Here is a 19,819-nt window from a genome sequence, read left to right on the forward strand (position 1 = left end):
CAAAGTCTTGTGAGTATGGCGGATGAGGAAGACACTCATAATGCAGGTCTGTGATTGTTGCAACTGTTGTACGGGCAGTGTGGGGCCTTGGCATTGTCATGTTGCAAAAGGACACCTTCTGACAGAAATCCACGTTGCTTTGATTTGTTTGCAGGTCGCATATGATTTTTAGGAGATCTGTGTATGATGCTCTGGTGACAGTGGTCCCTTTAGGCATGTAACGCTCCAAAATGACGCCTTTTTCGTCCCAAAAGAGAGTCAGCGTAATCTTCCCTGCTGATGGTTCTGATCCAAACTTCTTTGGTTTGGGTGAAGAGGAATGGCGCCATTCCTTGCTCGCTCTCTTCGTTTCTGGTTGGTGGAAGTGAATCCAGGTTTCGTTCCCAGAGCCGGCCGAAGTGGCCGTGCGGTTCTAGGCGCTGCAGTCTGGAGCCGCAGGACCGCTGCGGTAGCAGGTTCGAATCCTGCCTCGGGCATGGATGTGTGTGATGTCCTTAGGTTAGTTAGGTTTAACTAGTTCTAAGTTCTAGGGGACTAATGACCTCAGAAATTGAGTCCCATAGTGCTCAGAGCCATTTGAACCATTTGAGCCATTTCGCTCCCAGTAACGATTCTTGCAAGGAAGCCATCACCTTCTCGTTCAAAGCGCCGAAGAAGTTCTTCACAAGCATCAACACGTCGTTCTCTCATTCCAGGTGTCAGCTGCCGTGGCACCCATCTTGCAGACACTTTATGAAACTAGAGCACATCATGCACAATGTGGTGTGCTGATCCATGACTAATCTGTAAACATGCTGCAATGTCATTCAGTGTCACTCGGCGGTTTTCCTTCACTGTGGCTTCAACTGCTGCAATGTTCTGTGGAGTCACAACTCGTTGTGCCTGACCTGGACGAGGAGCATCTTCCACTGAAGACACACCATTTGCGAACTTCCTACTCCATTCGTAGACTTTCTGTTGTGACAAACATGCATCGCCATACTGAACCTTCATTCGTCGATGAATTTCAATAACTTTCACACCTTCACTACGCAAAACTCGAATAACAGAACGTTGTTCTTTCCTGGTGCAAGTCGCAAGTGGGGCGGCCATCTTTATACTGACACTGTGACAGTATGTGTGCATCTGCACAATGCTGCCACATACAGGCCATTATGCACGCAGTTTTTTAGCACGCTTACCAACTTACAGGATAACGGTGCGAAATTTCAGTTTGTTATTACAAACTGAAGGTTTTCATTTGATTCACCCTCGTAGATAGAAGTCTGCTTCAGTGTGCTACCACCTGGCGGCAAGTAGTTGAGCGGTAAGGGCTATCAGTGCATGCCGTGGACCGTGCACATTGGTATGTATTTGGTCCATAAGGCAACTGTGTCACTCCAATTGAGCATGCGCAGAAGCTTCTTAAAACGTGCACAAGTGAAGGTGTGCTCACGACACCGATGCCAAGTTTCACCTATTCTTGTGGAGTGATGTGTAGCAAAGCGCGGTAGATTTAGTGCCGTATATTTCATATTACCCTATCTACATTGCGTTTAACAGCATTCAAAGAAAAATAACCAATAAATCCGAAAGGTTTCAAAAGTTAGGGTGTTTACATGCCCTTGTGCTGTTCGCAGCAGCCGCCACTGATTGCCTATTACAATGAGGGACTTTGTGCCCTCTTCAAGCACATAGAAAGACGTTCCATGACTTATTAAGAAAAACTTAATATGAAATTGATCGAATGTACAAGAAATATGTAGTTGTTAATATTTAAAAGCTTGCAAGATCTTATTTTAGAGTGTGACATAAAATAAAGTACTATGATCGATAATGTGCGGCTGACCAGTTACTCTGTTATGTACAGTCTGCTGGCCACTGCAGAGACTAAGTCCGAGTTGTTCACTTAAGGCCACCAATAAAACTGTCGGCCACTCAGAATTCGAAGTCCGGCCATATGCACGATTGGGAAATACAAAAAATGGTTCAAATGGCTCTAAGTACTATGGGACTTACCATCTGATGTCATGTCCCCTAGACTTAGAGCAACTTGAACCTAACTAACCTAAGGACGTCACACACATCCATGCCCAAGGCAGGATTCGAACCTGCGACCGTAGCAGAGGCGTGGTTCCGGGTTGAACCGCCTAGAACCGCTCTGCCACAGTGGCAGGCTTGGGCAATATCGTAAGCAGCAGTAGTGTCTGGAGGAAGTGTTGTCTTCTTCTCGAGTTGTTACAGTGCTGCATCAGCAGGGGTCTAGTGCTAAACGTCGCGCAATGTAGACCCAAAAACGCAAGTTCGAGACCACTTTTCCCACTATTCTTTAAACCGCATTTTGGCTGTCTGCTAAAGTTATCCTTATGACGGAACTACAAAGATAATTCGCTTCACTTTCTAACCTGTAAACAATTTCGCAAAACAGCTCTGGCTGTGTCAGGATCAAAACAGATTACACTTGAGAGTTTCGTCACCCTGCAGCGGCCGCCGTCTACCCGCTACTGGTTAGCGGCTATCAGCTGCCGGCCACACGCCACCCGTCACCTGATGCCAGGCGCCGTCCGGTCAGGTGACAGTGGTGAGCTGCTATGAGTGTACTTACCAACTGTTATTTTCTTACGTGAAGTTCTAATATCGATCTTGCAGTTACGTACTGGAGTTCGCATACATGTAACTAATAAACGTTGTTTAAGCGTTGCAAAGCAGTCGTAACTCTTAAAAGTCCCACATTCGTGACATAATGTTTGCTTTGGGTTTAATTTTGGGGCGAAGGTGGCGGAGACTGCTCGAAATATCTGTATTCTGTGAGAGGTGAGTGCTTTTGATCAAAACACGTCAAATGGTTCAAATTGCTCTGAGGACTATGGGACTGAGGTCATCAGTCCCCTAGAGCTTAGCACTGCTTAAACCTGACTAACCTAGGGACATCACACACATCCATGCCCGAGGCAGGATTCGAACCTGCGACCGTAGCAGCAGCGCGGTTCCAGACTGAAGCCCCTAGAACCGCTCGGTCACAGCGGCCCAGAAAATACGTCAGAATAGGATTTATTTTTCTCTGAAGAAAAATAACTCTGGAATGAATCATTTTCGACATTCAGGAAGTCTCGATAACTGATACAAATGACGCTACGGTCGCAGGTTCGAATCCTGCCTCGGGCATGGATGTGTGTGATGTCCTTAGGTTAGTTAGGTTTAAGTAGTTCTACGATCTAGGGCACTGAAGACCTCAGAAGTTAAGTCCCATAGTGCTCAGAGCCACTTGATACAAATGATGACCTGCGACCATTTAACCATCGCGCGACATTTGTATTCCATAGCAAGATCATAAGCTGGGCTTAGGAGTACCACATGCTCTAAATCAAAGCAACAGAAATCAAAGGAGTGACTGTTGCTGCAATTTTACTTGAATGTCATCACCCATTGAGTATTCCTATCCTATATTGCTTTCGGTCGCAGTATAAGAAAAACGACCAACAAATCTTCACTGCAAATTGCTACTTCACGATAATGCACTGATTTCACAAATAAAACTATCGAGGATGTTATTTGGGTAGGCATCACTAAAGCACTTTTCATACCGATCTTATGCCCTCAGATGTTTACGTCTCCTGCCCGCATCTCGTGGTCGTGCGGTAGCGTTCTCGCTTCCCACGCCAGGGTTCCCGGGTTCGATTCCCGGCGGGGTCAGGGATTTTCTCTGCCTCGTGATGGCTGGGTGTTGTGTGCTGTCCTTAGGTTAGTTAGGTTTAAGTAGTTCTAAGTTCTAGGGGACTTATGACCACAGCAGTTGAGTCCCATAGTGCTCAGAGTCATTTGTTTACGTCTCCCGCTCCTTACTGAACAACCGTCAAGAAAACTTGTTTCCAGGCGAAATGCACTTCAGATCCGGTTTGACGACATCATTAACTCAGAACTAGTAGGTTTCGAGGGTGGTGGAATCGGTAAACTGCCTGAGCATTGCCAGACTGTCTTTGATATTGTGACATAATGTATTGTTGGTGCATCATTTCTCTCAGATGTTTAATGTTGTGTTCAATAAATTAATCGCAAATGCTATTAAAATATACACTGTACTACTAATACAAATGAAACGCAACGTACCACAACATTCGACCAAAGTCTATTTCAATGAAGCATTAAGTATCTCTAAAATGGAATTGCCTATATCGGCATGATTTAGTAAGATACTACACACTTGAGACTTATAAACATTCTGTGCTTACTTGCTGTCGTGTCTCATGCTCAAATTGTATAGGATGTGGTAAATAAAACTGTGTATCCACAAGTCCAAAAATTATGTCGACAGAAGCAGAAAGGCGCATTATCAGTTGTGCAGTGTCTGGAGTCTTACGCTCTTACGCTGTGAAGTACTGTAAGTCGTACAACGACTTCTGATGGAAAGGGTTTCTTAAGATTTCCTTATTGTATTTCGATATTGGTGCTTTCAGCTCTGTAACAGAACAGTTAAAAACCTATCCTTCAGTGAGACTGGAACTGTGAGCTAAAGCAGTCATCATTTTACATAGTAACACGTTACTACAGTGCAAGCAAAGTGTTGCAGTATTCGTCTCCCTCTTATTGCCATAGTCGTGTCTAGGACAGATAAATTGTCACATTAAAGACGATATTATTGTCAGTTTCCACGTGAAACAACTTTACTGAATTAAAAACCATAAATTAATGGCCTTACGTCAAACCTCAAGTGAAAATCACGAAGTTTATTCAAACGACAAGACAAAATAAAGTGAATTTAGCAGGTTGATTCTGTGCCGTCCAGGAAGTAACTCGTCGGTCACACAGTTTCCAGACTTATTGTGCATTGATATCAAAATTCAGCTATAGTTGGTTGGTTCACTCTGGCGTGGGGACCAAAAGGCGAGGTCATCGGTCCCAGCGGGTTAGGGATCAAAGAAATCATCCCGGAAATTGCCTGAAGAGATTCAGGGAAATCACGGAAACGTAAATCACGCCGGCCGGACGGCGGTTTGAGCCGTCGTGCTCTCGAATGCGAATCTACTGTGCTAACCACTGCGCCACCAAGCGCGGTGATTTAGTTATACAACCAGTAAGAAGAATACCAGCCATCTTTTAAATTCTCTTTTATTATTAATTCTGAATCAATCGTGCATAGATAAATGCTAGGGAGTGAGCCATGCTTATTAAAATAATTAACTAATTTATTAAATGAATAATTTTTGTTAATTCATTGTTCTTATTTGGCGCGCTTGACAATGGCTTTGTATGTAAGGTCCGTTCTCATTCTTCTAGTCGACCGTGGATAGCTCTTCAAATGAAAACTTCTTTTATCGGACTTCGAAAATAGTTTCTCCCCGGAGAAATGGTTCGTACTGGAATATTTATGTGCACTGAAAGAACACGGAATCTTTCGCCATTTCGAGACGCAGTAAAGCTGAGGATGACTTTTAACATAAAATGAAACAAATATTGAGTTATATCACTATATTCAATTACCACACATAAACAAGAAATTTACAATTAGACTTACATTAAACAAAATATCAATGATAATGGCTGTGTGCCGCATAAAACTTGCGTAATCACAGATAAGCGTCCGTCCTGGCTCGCTTCTGGTGTCGCCACCTTCACCAGAACAACTGAGGGTGCATTTCTTACTACGGGTGTATCCTACAGTCGAGACAACCGTTCATAGTATTCAATTTTTAATCAGTAAGATAGATACTGCCTACAGGAAAATTGTATTAATATCAAGAGCTCAGATGGAAACCCAGTTCTAAGCAAAGAAGGGAAAGCAGAAAGGTGGAAGGAGTATACTACTGACGGCCTTGGGAGAGCCAGTCCGGACAAAACTCTACCATCTGATGAGCAAGATGTATGAAACTGGCGAAATACTCTCAGACTTCAAGAAGAATGTAATAATTCCAATCCCAAAGAAAGCAGGTGTCGGCAGAAGTGAAAATTACCGAACTATCAGTTTAGTAAGTCACAGCTGCAGAATACTAACACGAATTCTTTACAGACGAATGGAAAAACTAGTAGAAGCCAACCTTGGAGAAGATCACTTTGGATTCCGTAGAAACACTGGAACACGTGAGGCAATACTGACCTTACGACTTACCTTAGAAGAAAGATTAAGGAAAGGCAAACCTACGTTTCTAGCATTTGTAGACTTAGAAAAAGCTTGTGACAATGTTGACTGGAATACTCTCTTTCAAATTCTAAAGCTGGCAGGGGTAAAATACAGGGAGCGAAAGGCTATTTCCAATTTGTACAGAAACCAGATGGCAGTTATAAGAGTCGAGGGACATGAAAGGGAAGCAGTGGTTGGGAACGGAGTAAGACAGGGTTGTAGGCTCTCCCCGATGTTGTTCAATCTGTATATTGAGCAAGCAGTAAAGGAAACAAAAGAAATATTCGGAGTAGGTATTAAAATCCATGGAGAAGAAATAAAAACTTTGAGGTTCGCCGATGACATTGTAATTCTTTCAGAGACAGCAAAGGACTTGGAAGAGCAGTTGAATGGAATGGACAGTGTCTTGAAAGGAGGATATAAGATGAACATCAACAAAAGCAAAACGAGGATAATGGAATATAGTCGAATTAAGTCGGGTGATGCTGAGGGAATTAGATTAGGAATTGAGACACTTAAAGTAGTAAAGGAGTTTTGCTATTTGGGGAGCAAAATTACTGATGACGGTCGAAGTAGAGAGGATATAAAATGTGGACTGGCAATGGCAAGGAAAGCGTTTCTGAAGAAGAGAAGTTTGTTAACATCGAGTATAGATTTAAATGTCAGGAAGTCATTTCTGAAAGTATTTGTATGGAGTGTAGCCATGTATGGAAATGAAACATGGACGATAAATAGTTTGGACAAGAAGAGAATAGAAGCTTTCGAAATGTGGTGCTACAGAAGAATGCTGAAGATTAGATGGGTAGATTACATAACTAATGAGGAAGTATTGAATAGGATTGGGGAGAAGAGAAGTTTGTGGCACAACTTGACCAGAAGAAGGGATCGGTTGGTAGGACATGTTCTGAGGCATCAAGGGATCACCAATTTAGTATTGGAGGGCAGCGTGGAGGGTAAAAACCGTAGAGGGAGACCAAAAAATGGATACACTAAGCAGATTCAGAAGGATGTAGGTTGCAGTAGGTACTGGGAGATGAAGAAGCTTGCACAGGATAGAGTAGCATGGAGAGCTGCATCAAACCAGTCTCAGGACTGAAGACCACAACAACAACACAACTTTATTTATTACGTATCAGATATTTTGTTTTTAAAATCCGCTCTGCCCGCAGATGTGCCTTTAAAATGTGTTCCTTGTATGTGTTCAGAAACGACCGCAACTAGTGTCTCGAAGACATGACTGCCGACGGTCGGCATTTGAAAGGTATACGTCAATGAGTTTTGTTCTTATTTCTCATCTAGGGACTAGAGCATAGTTACTAATACTACTCAGATCCACCGACTGCAAACTAAGTATGATAAAGCTATAGCTGTAACAGTTATTTTTTTGTATCGTAAGTGTGCTGGAAACTGAAAAGCTCACTCACCAGATGGGACTCACATTTTTGGAGCGTTCGAGAGGTTGTACTCAGAAAAAATGTGAGTTCAACCAATACGCAGACGAGAAACTACCAACAGAAAAATGATGAGGACTGGAACTGAACGAACTCTCAACAGAAATTAGCAACAGTATGCGAACAACATTAAAGAAAGTCAATACACTCCAAAAATAGAAAAATCTGAGATTCAGCCTCGAAACAGAACAGTTTTCAGTAGCAACAGAGACGCACCCAAATACAGAGACCTCAACAAAAACGTAAAGAAGGCGATGAGATTAGATTAGAGAACGCAAAACGTAAGTGTGATCGAGGAGACATCAAAATGAATGTGGACAAGAGAGTCCTTCGTTCAAGTCAGTCGAAAGAATGCTTATCATCCACAACATTTGGATTAGCCGAGGAGAAGTTGTTACTGAAAGAGGCAAAATTATAAAAAACACTCGAGGACTTTCATAGGAACTCTACAGTCCATCACTGTCACGTTGAAGCCTGCATGATGTATCACGAAGAAGAACTGGAACCTATCGATAAAAATGAAATGGAAACAGTTCTCAAACAATTCAAGAACGATAAGGCACGAGGAAAACATCATATGACAAGAGAGATGTTTAAAATTGGAGAGGCACTTGAAGAAGCACACCTAATTATATTAAATAAATGTCTCTAGGAAAGGAGGGTTCCAGAGCCATGGAAAAATGCAGAAGTCTTTCCCCTCTTCAAAAAAGCTGACAACATAAACCTCGAGAACTATACACATATTAGTCTTTTATCTATATTTGAAAAACTGCTGAGTCTGAGATTTGACTTTTATCACTCAGTCAAACTGTTTGGATGCAGAAAAGGATTCCGTACTCTCTACCACATCCAAGCAGTACGCACACCGACAATGAAACGTACAGAGTATAACGTCGCATCACAAGGCCTCCATAGATTATCAGAAGGAGATCGATACAGTACTGAAGACGATGACCAGAAACCGCTTTGACTACTGATAGGCTTATACGAAATTAATCCACTACATTTACCAGAATCCCACTCTACATGTCAAAATAAAGGAAGACTGGATCGCTGGAAAGGTTCCCGTGAGAAGAGGCGTCAGACAAGGATACCCAGTCCCACTCAATTATTCGTCTTATCTCTAGAGAATGTCTTCAAGTATCTATCCTGGGGACGGAAAGGTACTGTCATCGAAAACGTCTCAATCATCGTTTTTTTTGTGCAGATTGTATCATCCTCTTTAGTAGTGTCGAACTGAAAGATACTTTCCAAAGTAAACCTCAGAATTAACCTTCAAATTAATTCAACCAGTATTATGGTCTCCATCGAAAACCATGATTTGGAAGTAATAAATAAATAAATACACTACTGGCCATTAAAATTGCTACACGACAAAGATGACGTGCTACAGACGCGAAATTTAACCGACAGGAAGAAGATGCTGTGATATGCAAATGATTAGCTTTTCAGAGCATTCACACAAGGTTGGCGCCGGTGGCGACACCTACAACGTGCTGACATGAGGGAAGTTTCCAACTGATTTCTCATACACAAACAGCAGTTGACCGGCGTGGCCTGGTGAAACGTTCTTCTGAAGCCTCGTGTAAGGAGGAGAAATGCGTACCATCACGTTTCCGACGTCGGATTGTAGACTATCGCGTTTGCTGTTTATCGTATCGCGACATTGCTTCTCGCGTTGGTCGAGATCGAGTGACTGTTAGCAGAATACGGAATCGGTGGGTTCAGGAGTGTAATACGGAACGCCGTGCTGGATCCCAACGGCCTCGTATCACTAGCAGTCGAGATGACAGGCATCTTATCTGCATGGCTGTAACGGATCGTGCAGCCACGTCTCGATCCCTGAGTCAACAGATGCAATGCTTGATGCGAGTGACCGAGCAAGGTGGCGCAGTGGATAGCACACTGGACTCGCATTCGGGCGGACGACGGTTCAATCCCGTGTCCGGCCATCCTGATTTAGGTTTTCTGTGATTTCCCTAAATCGCTTCAGGCAAATGCTGGGATGGTTCCTTCGAAAGGGCACGGGCAACTTCCTTCCCTAATTCGATGAGACTGATGACCTCGCAGTTTGGTCTCTTCCCCCAAATAACCCAACTCCAACCCCTTGATGCGAGCGAGTGAGACAGGATCAAGAAGGATAAGATGAATAGAAGAGCGGGGATCTATGACGTTGCCGAGCGGATGACGAGAGCGGTGAAGTGACTCTGTGCAGGAAACATGCCGAGGATCAAATTTAAACCGACCACAACACTAACACAGTGGTATCCGAGAGAGTCAAAGTGGAGTGTTGGACCGTGTCAGACGAGCTGGAGAGGCGATATCCAATGACTTGTAGGAAAAACCTGTGATAAGCGTGCCGTTTTGGACTCATATGTTAACATGCATTTTGATGGTCTACTCGATCAAACTTGTGTTTTGCGTTCGCTGATCTCAGTTCATCGCCTTCTTTATCTCTGTATTTGGGTGCGTGTTTCGCCTTCCTGCAATAAAAAGTTCTGTTTCGAGCCTGAATCTCAGATTTTTCTGTTTTTACTGCTGTTCGAACATTGCTGGTACTTTCTGCCGAAAGTTCCTCTGGTTTCGGTCCTCTTAACTTTTCTGTTGGATAGTTTCTTGCCTATGCATTGGTTGAACTCACATCTTTTCTCTTTCAGCTTATTTATTGTAGGTGGATCTTCCTTTCCATCATACGGTTTCTCTTGAGTGCTAACATGGATCCTATCTCCAACTAGCCTATGATCATTACGTTTGTTGAAGAGATTTGTGACTGAGACGTCTGATCACATTCGTTTATTTGCTGTGAGGATGTAATTTATTTCATTCTTATCCGTGCCATTAGTACTTCTCCAGGTACACTTCCTTTTCTGTTTTTTCTTGTAAAATATGTTCATGCAGTACAATAATTATTTGTTTAGAAAATTCATCATTTGTGCCTTTGGTATAGCGTTGAAAGTCCAAAATTTCCAATGCAGGAATGTTCTTCTGTGGACTTCACTCCTGTGTTGGTATTAAAACCGCCAAGTATTAGAGAAAATGTGAAGTTTCCTGAATTTTTTGCTGTTGTCAGATATTCACAGAATTGTTATAGTCCTTCATCAGCGGTGGAAGTAGGTGCGCAGGCACAAACGATTGTGGGTTAATTTTAGAATTAATTTCCAAGATCACGTAGATCACACTGTCTGCAATGGGCATGGTCCTGGTGATATGTTATTGAATTCTCAGAGCTACGGAGTAAGTTTGCGACCTATTCTTAAATAGATGTCCACACTTGAGGATAGTACTCGCTGACTGTGGTATGTCCCATGTGATGTTTGAAATTTGTGTTCAAAACAGTCGAGATGTTCTTCAATTCTCAAGGTGTGAATATTATATGCTGCAGCACTGAAAGGTTTTGTAAAAGTTGTTCCTATTTCCTTTGCGTTTATTTTGTCGTTTGATTTTGATTAGTCGATTTTTTGCAGCCCCCTCCAATCCTCCACCAGTATCCATGGGCGGAATGACATTCGTTAGAGATACCGAGCCTCCAGCTCTACTTGCCAGTGTGTGCTTATTTCAGAGTTATACAATTTCTTTCAGGTAAGGTTTGGACTTATTTTCTCACGCTGGCTGGATATAGCTTGAAAAGCTTATAAGAAATAACAGAGATTAGGACGGATAAAAGTTTAGGGTCTGTCTCCCCTGAGGATACGGAAGTGAGGAAGAGTAAGAGGGTCGCCACTCCATCTGGAGATCCTGCTCCTACCTGGATCGTGAGGGGAATCACTTAGTATCACAGGCGTCGTATTAGACCTGGATAATTCTCATAGAAATTTTGTCGTAGCCTAGAGACGTCGCTCCATCAGGATCTATATTAATAACACTCTGAGCTAACTGTGAAGCACTGCATGGGATGTTAATATTATGCTTATCTTGGTTCTCTCTGTCTTAAGCGTGATGCAAGTTGCAAAGCTCTTCAACAAAGACGCTTTTCGCTTTTATCGGCAAAGCAACAGAAGTGATAATATTGTAATCTTTTGTCGTTCCTGCATTACGTATAGATTGAATTTCAGTTTTGCTTAAGGATGACTTATTCTAGGTATTACTGTAAGCTTTCTGTGTTCCTTGTTCCACGTTAGCTGGTTTGATATTTTCCCCTCCTTTTAGAGCCTATGATTTCCGTGCACGGTAGACTTCCTTTATCGAACTTTATGTTATTAGTATCTTATGAAGTCTGTCTGTGAATGTTCGCGTTTTGCAAACGATGCTGTGTTGTTATTTTTTCATTTGTGTTTCTCTGTTTTGTGGCTAGTGCCAGTGACAATATTCCTAAGTTAAATATGTCCAAAGTCTATAATAATCAAAACTAGTGTTCACTACTTACAATTTTTATAGTATAACCCTTGGCCACCCCATGAGCCATGGACTCTACCGTTGGTGAGATGCTTGCGTGCTTCAGTCGAGCAGATAGCCGTATTGTAGGTGCAACCACAACGGAAGGATATCTGTTGAAAGACCAGATAAACATGTGGTTCCTGAAGAGGACCAGCAGCCTTCTCAGTAGTTGCAGGGACAACAGTCTGGATGACTTATTGATGTGGCCTTGTAACATCAATCAAAACAACTTGCTATGCTGGTGCTGCCAACAGCTGCAAGCAAGGGGAAACCACAGCAGTAATTTTTCCTGGGGACAGGCAGCTCTACTGTATGGTTAAATCATGATGGGGTCCTCTTAGGAAAATATTACGGAAGTAAAATAGTCCCCCAATCGAACCTCGAGGCGTTGCTACTCAGGAGGATGTCGTCATCAAGAGAAACGAAACTGGCGTTCTATGGAGCCTTACTCGGGTAGGAAGGTCAGAAAATTTAAAAGAGGAATTGATAGGTTAAAGCTGATACAATGGGAATTAGTGACGTTCTGTGGCAGGTGGATCAGGACCCTTGGTCAGGCGAATGCAGGGCTATAAATACAGAATCAAATAGAGGTAATGCAGGAGTAGGTTTAATAATGAAAATGAAACTAGGAATGCGGGTAAGCTACTGTGAACAACATTGGGAACACATTAATGAATCCAAGGTAGACACGAAGCCCACACCCATCACAGTAGTGCAAGTTTATATGCCAACTAGCTCTGCATATGACGAAGAGGTTGAGGAAACGTACGATGAGATAAGATAAATTATTCACGTAGTTCAGAAGATGAACATTTAATTGTGAGGGGAGACTGGAATTCTATAGTAGGAAAAAGAAGGAAAGGAAAAATAGTAGGTGAATATGAACTCGAGGAAAGAAATGAAAGGGGAAGCCACCTGATAGAATATTGCATAGGACGTAATTTAATCATCGCTAACACTTGGTTGAAGAATTGTGAAACAGGGTTATATACGTGGAACAAACATGAAGACACCGAAGGTTTCAGGTGGATTATGTAATGGTAAGACAGAGATTTCAGAACCAGATTTTAAATTGTGAGACATTTCCAAGGGCAGATGTGAACCCTGACCACACTTTATTGGTTATGAATTGTAGATTAAAACTGAAGAAACTGTAAAAGGGGGGGGGGAGGGGAAATTAAGGAGATGGGGATTGGAAAAGTTGAAAAAATCAGAGGTTGTCCAGAGTTTTAGAGGGACCATTAGGCAAAGATTGATTGGAACATGGGGAAGGAATGCAGTAGAAGACAAAATATGAAATAATCAACTCAGTAGGGGATCAAACAGGTAAAAAGACAAAACCAAGTAAATATTCAGGAGATATTCAATTTAATTGGTAAAATAGAAAGGGGACGCACACGTCTAAAAAATAAGATTGACAGGAAGTGCAAAGTGGCTAAGCAGGAATGGCTAGAGGACAAATGAAAGGCTTTAGAAGCATATATCTCTAGAGGAAAAATACATACCGCCAGCAGGAAAATGAAAGAAGTCTTTGGAGGGAAGAGAAGCACCTGTATGAATATCACATAGAAAACCACTCCAAAGTGAAGAAGAGAAATCTGAAAGGTGGAAGGAGTGTATAGAGGGTGTGTATAAAAAGATGTATGTACTTGAGGGCAATATTATAGAAACTGAAGAGAAATAGATGAAGATGAGATAGGAGATATGATACTACGGGAAAGATCTGACAGGTCACTGAAAGATTTCCGTCGAAACAAAACTCCGGGAGTAGACTGCATTCAGTCAGAACTACTGATACACTTGGGAGAGCCAACCGTGACAAAAGTGTTTCATCTGGTGTGTAAGTTGTATGAGAGAGGCGAAATGCCCTGAGACTTCAAGAGAATATAATAATTCAAAATTGCAAGGAAAGCAGATGCTAACAGGTGTGAATATAACAGAACTAATAGTTTAATTAATCACAGTTGCAAAATACTAACATGAATTCTTTACAGAAGCTTGAAAAAACGGATCGACCTCGGGGAAGATCAGGTTGGATTCCGGTGAAATATAGGAACATCTGAGGTAATACTGACCCTAAGACTTCTCTTATAAAATATATTAGGGAAAGGCAAGTTCGCTGTTATAGCATCTGTAGACTTACATAAAGCTTTTGACAAAGTTGATTGGAATACTCTCTTTGAAATTCTGAAATTAGCAAGGGTAAAATACAGGGAACGAAAGGCTGTTTACGACTTGTGCGGAAACCAGACTGCAGTTGTAGAGTCGAAAGGTATGAAAAGGAAGCAGTGGCTGAGAAGGGAGTAAGACAAAGTTGTAGAATATCTCCAATGTTATTCTATCTGTAGAGTGAACAAGGAGTAAAGGAAACCAATAATCTGGAGAAGAAACTGAAGTCCAGGGAGAATAAATAAGAACTTTGATGTTTTCCGATAGCACTGCAATTTGTCACAGACGCAAAGGACTTGGAAGAGCAGGTGACAGGAATGGACAGTGTCTTGGAGGGAGGATATGAGATAAATATTACCAAAAGCAAAATATAGATATGCATTGTTGTCGAATTAAATTAGGTGATGTGGGAATTAGTTTAGGAAACAAGACACTTAAAGCAGTAGATGAGTTTTGTTATTTGGGCAGCAAAATAACTGATGACGGTAGAAGTAGAAATGATATAAAATGCAGACTCGCGATGGCAAGAAAGCGTTTCAGTAGAAGAGAAATTTCTTAACATCGAATACAGATTTAAGTGTCAGGAAGACTTTTCTGAAAGCATTTGTATGAAAGTGAAACATGTACGAGAAACAGTTAAGACAAGAAGAGAACAGATGTTTCTGAAATGAGGTGCTGCAGAAGAATGCTAATGATTAGATGGGTAGATCACGTCAATAATGAGGAAGTACTCAATAGAACTGGAGAGAAAATAACTTTGTGGCACAACCTGACTAGAAAAAGGAATAGGTTGATAGGACTAATTCTGAGACACCAAGGGATTACCAATGTAGTACTAGAGGGGAGTGTAAGGGATAAAAATCGTAGAAGGAGACCCAAGTGATAAATGCAGAAGGACAAAGGTTGCGGTAGTTATTGAGAGACGAAGAGGCTTGCACAGGGTAGAGTAGCGTGGAGAACTGAACAAAACCAGTCTTCAGACTGAAGACCGCAACAACAATAAGCACTGGAACGCTCCAAAAATGTGTCCCATCTGATGAGTGAGCTTTTCAGTTTTCAGTATGCTTAAGGAAGTAAAACAAAAATAATTTTCGTAGTTATTGATTTATCACGTTTAATTTACAGTCTGTACGACTGTGTGGTATTAATGACTACGCGAGCGTCCCTAAAACCAGAAACTGCAGAAAACTCAGTGAGTTATGCTTTTGGTATTCTGTACCTCGGCAGCCGCGTCTTTGAGATGCAAGCTGTAGTCACTTCTGAACCACTCAAGGAACACACGGCTGGTATTCTTCTTTCTGGCTTTCCGGTAGCATAAGCGAATATTGGTAAAAAGGCAGGTTAAGTTTGGCAATTCTGTCACAGACGAGTGACTTCCTGCAAGGCACAGAATTATCCTGCTAAATTTACTTGATTTTTGGTGTCATTCTCATTGAATTATCGTTGTGGTTTTCTGTATATGTTGTGCCTGTCCTCTCGGAAATGTCCAAAAGAACAGACGCTGTTTTGATCCTACAGACACTATGAATGAAGACACAAAGGAGTTAAAGACATCAGCAGCTGCCAGTGGGCACTGATTTACATCAAAGGGGCAAGTTGAAAATTTGTGTCAGATCAGGACTCGAACCTGAGTCTACTGCTTACTGGGCATATGCGCTGCCCACAACGCCATATGGACACAGTGGCCAGCATACCCGCAATGATTACCCTACGACGCCTCCCGTTAGACCCAAATTCTCAAGTTATACCACACACTACTGATGCAATGCCCCTGCTCATTAGCCTCATTACTGCTGCATCTCGCCGATTTCCGTACGATTTCCTACCTGAAAGAATAGGCACCATATATATATATATATATATATATATATATATATATATATATATATATATATATATATATAAGACAATGACGGACATTGATTCCTTGAGTGAAGAAGCACAGCAGGTTCGAAGTCTTATGGGAGTTGGCGAGATGCTGCAAGTAATGAGGCTAATGAACAGGGGCATTACATCAGCAGTGTAGTATAAACTCAGAATTTTGGACTGATGGGATGCATGGTAGGGTAAATTGACCGATTGTGGTGACCACTATTTCTGAATTGCATAGAGGTCAGCGCATCCTTCTAGTAAGCAGGAGACTTGGTTTGAATCCTGATCTGGCACGAATTTTCTTGCCCCATTGGTATAAGTCAATACCCATTGGAAGCTAATGTCTTTATTTCCTTTGTGCTACGTGATTTTCCTTAGGGTTTGATATAAGAACATCATTTGATGTTTCTGAGTTCAGGAAGCTCATTCTACACAGAAATTGCAACTAATCTCGTATTCATGTGGCAATTTATCTATCTTAGCAACAGCCGGGGAAATAAGTGAGAGATGAACACGGTAGCACTTCGTCTGCTTTGAGGTAGCATGTTAGTCTGTAAAGTGAAGGCTGCTTTGCCTGACAGTCCCAGTGCCGATGAAGTCCAATCTTTTCTATTCCAAAGCTACAAGTGACCACATCGAAAATCAGTTAGTATATCTTAAGGAAATTTCTCCATCAAAATCACAACTGATAATGCCTCTTAACGCTTCTGGTGACATAGTTTTTGGCCTTGTGAACGCACAGTTTTATTTACAGAATTCCACGTTTGCATACTACTTGAGAATGACACAGGAAAGAAAGTAAACACAGACCTTTTCAGTTTCTGATATCTTGCTAATTTATGCCGATATGGGCATGCTCGTGTTGCGGAGACGTAACCTTTTATTAAAACAGACTTTCATTGTAAGGTTATCGTGGCAAGTTGTGTTTCATCAGTATTAGTGCTGTGAATATCTTCGTAACGTTATTCATTAATTTATTGAACACAATGTGAAACATCTGAGAGAAATTAATCAGCAACAATATATTCTCTCACAATATATTAAACAGTCTCACGGTGCTCAGGAATGAGGGTGTGCTGAAATGTAATGACACAGAATTCTTTATTCTGATCTCAATTTCGATTGAGGTGCTACAAGTCATGCATATTACTCAGTCGACTTTCCTATATGGCTGACCAAAGTTGCAGCCCTATGCCAATAGAGGGGTTCAGTTGTAGCACGTGACGTAGCAGTGTGTTAAATAACTACGTTGGGGTGAGAAGCAACGTGCTGTAAACCCTCAGAAAACTGGAAGCACAAATTCGAAGAGTGCGTCCACACATGTAACGTCATTGACAATGCACGATCACACATGAGTGCTGTGGCATTTGCCAGAAATCCGCTGCTTGGATTCATTGTCAGTGGTCATCCACCATACGTCTCGTCTTGGCCCCGTACGATTTTCATCTGTTTCCCAAACAAGGTTCGAAGGCTTCACTTGGTGCGGTGCGAGCAGAGGTGAAATTGTGGGTCCATCAACAAAGTATATATATATATATATATATATATATATATATATATATATATATATATATATATACAAAACCCCTTTCTAAGTTAAACATGTCGCCAAACCAGATGTGAAGTGCATTGCGCCTGGAAACTAATTTTAGTGACAGTTTGATAAGGAGCAAGAGACATAAACATCTGAGGGCATAAGATCAGTATAACAAGTACATTGTGATACTACCAAAACAACATCCTTGATAGTTTTATTTGTGAACTCAGCAGAACGTATTGTTATGTAGTAGAAATATGCAATGCAGATTTGTCAGTCGTTTTTCCTGTACTGCGACCAAAAGGTGTCTCAGTTGTCGGCAACAAACACAGGCTGCGATCGACACAACCCTTGGGACGAGGTCGTAGTGCACAACACCCTTTTGACTCAATAAATGCAAAATATTATGTTCACGCTGTAATGGTACATCCTCCTCTAGCATTACTTTTCCTCAACATTAGATGCCGAAACCAGTATTATTGTTTGAATTTAGGACACATAAAATAATATTACCTCAGTAGCTTTTCTGAAAACTTTCAATAATTTTTTACACAGTGTGCTATATTTCCAGTTAAAATTTATGAAAAGGAATTGCTTTATAAAATATTTTAGTTTCGATGTTATAATCGATAAGTAGTAGTTCTGAACGTACAGCTGAAACTATTTTTCAGAAACATCTGAAATTACAAATTGTTTGCACACTTAAAATTTCTGTTATTAATTACGCAACCCTGTACTATTTACTGTGTTTACTTCTAGAATCATTTATGAGATAATAACAGAAATTAATAATGTAACGAAAACTAGTAGGAATTCATTTGTTAAGAAAATTTGTAAACCCTTTGGAATATTGTTATTTCCACAGAGTGAGAGCGTCGTAAGCTTGCCTCTGAGGTGAACGGAAGTATTTTTGCATAATATGTGAGAACAATGTAATCTTCCAGTTTATTTAGTTCAAACCAACCGTGAGAACCTGATATTAGATTTTTAGGTCGCAGGTCATCATTTACATCAGTTATCAAGATTTCCTGAATATCGAAAAACGTTCTTTCCAAAACTGTGTTCCATCATACCAAAAAATCGTTTTCTGACGTGTTTCGTCCAAAATCACTCGCCTCACGCACAGAACAGGAGTTACGAGCAGTCTCTGCCACTTTCACCGCACTATTAAACCCAAAGCAAACATTATGTACAAAATGTCGGACTTTTAACAATTGCGACTATTTTACGACACATAAACGACATTCATTAGTTTCACGTATGCGAACTCCAATACGTAGCTGCAAGATCAATATTAGAACTTCAAGTAAGACAATGGCAGTTGTGTCACCTGAGCGGACGGCGCCTGGCACCAGGCAACGGATGGCGTGAGGCCTGTAGCTGATAGCCGGTAACCACTAGCAAGTAGACGACGCCAGCTGCAGGGTGACGAAACTCTCGAGTGTAATCTGTTTTGACGCTGACGAACACAATGCTGTTTTTCGGAATTGTTTACGGAAGTTTTTTGTATTACTCATGGGTTAGAAAGTGAAGCGAATTATCTTTGTAGTTCTGTCATATGGATAAGTGGCCAGGTTTTATGTCTAAGATTGCATATAAATTGTTATCTCTGCACCAGATTGACTGACTTCAAGTTCCATACAAAAAAAGAAAAACAAATCTAATTGTGTCATTATTAACAACCACTGACTATATCAATATCAAGGATGGCACAACCCCACAGAAAAGTTGTTTTTAACATTATTCTGTGCCACAATATAACATCAAATTTTGTAAGTGTAATAATGTTAACAGAATACATATTTGTTGTATATACTGATGTTCTCATATTATGTTTTTCTCAGTACATTCTATTATGTCTTTGTCAGACTCTTCAAAATGAAACAAAAGACCAAACTGCTATAGTGCAAAAAAAAAAAAAAAAAAAAAAAACAAATAGTAGAGATAAATTCAAAAGAATTTTGAAGTCTGTAGACCTACATTACAAGTATTAATAGTAAAAATGAAATGTTACTATATTGTCTTTCTGATACATTTACCCTATATTGTAACATCTTCACAATTATCCAGTAGAGTATGGCAGGGTTAATCTACTGTCAGAGGTAATCCACCTGAAATAAGAAATGTTGCAACAGTGTACTCGTTCCTCACAGAGCCACAATCGTTTTGCCTTCAGTGTGTAACAGTATCTCTGTGTTGTCCCTTGCGTTTGTAGTAATGGCACTTTCCGTACATTATTGACAGGATAGAAGAACAAATTCTAGAGGAAGGAATTGTGGTGGATTTTCCACAGTTAAGAAAACAACATAAAAAATTAAGGTG

The sequence above is a fragment of the Schistocerca serialis genome, chromosome 2 (assembly GCF_023864345.2).
Source record: "Schistocerca serialis cubense isolate TAMUIC-IGC-003099 chromosome 2, iqSchSeri2.2, whole genome shotgun sequence".
NCBI lineage: Eukaryota > Metazoa > Arthropoda > Insecta > Orthoptera > Acrididae > Schistocerca > Schistocerca serialis.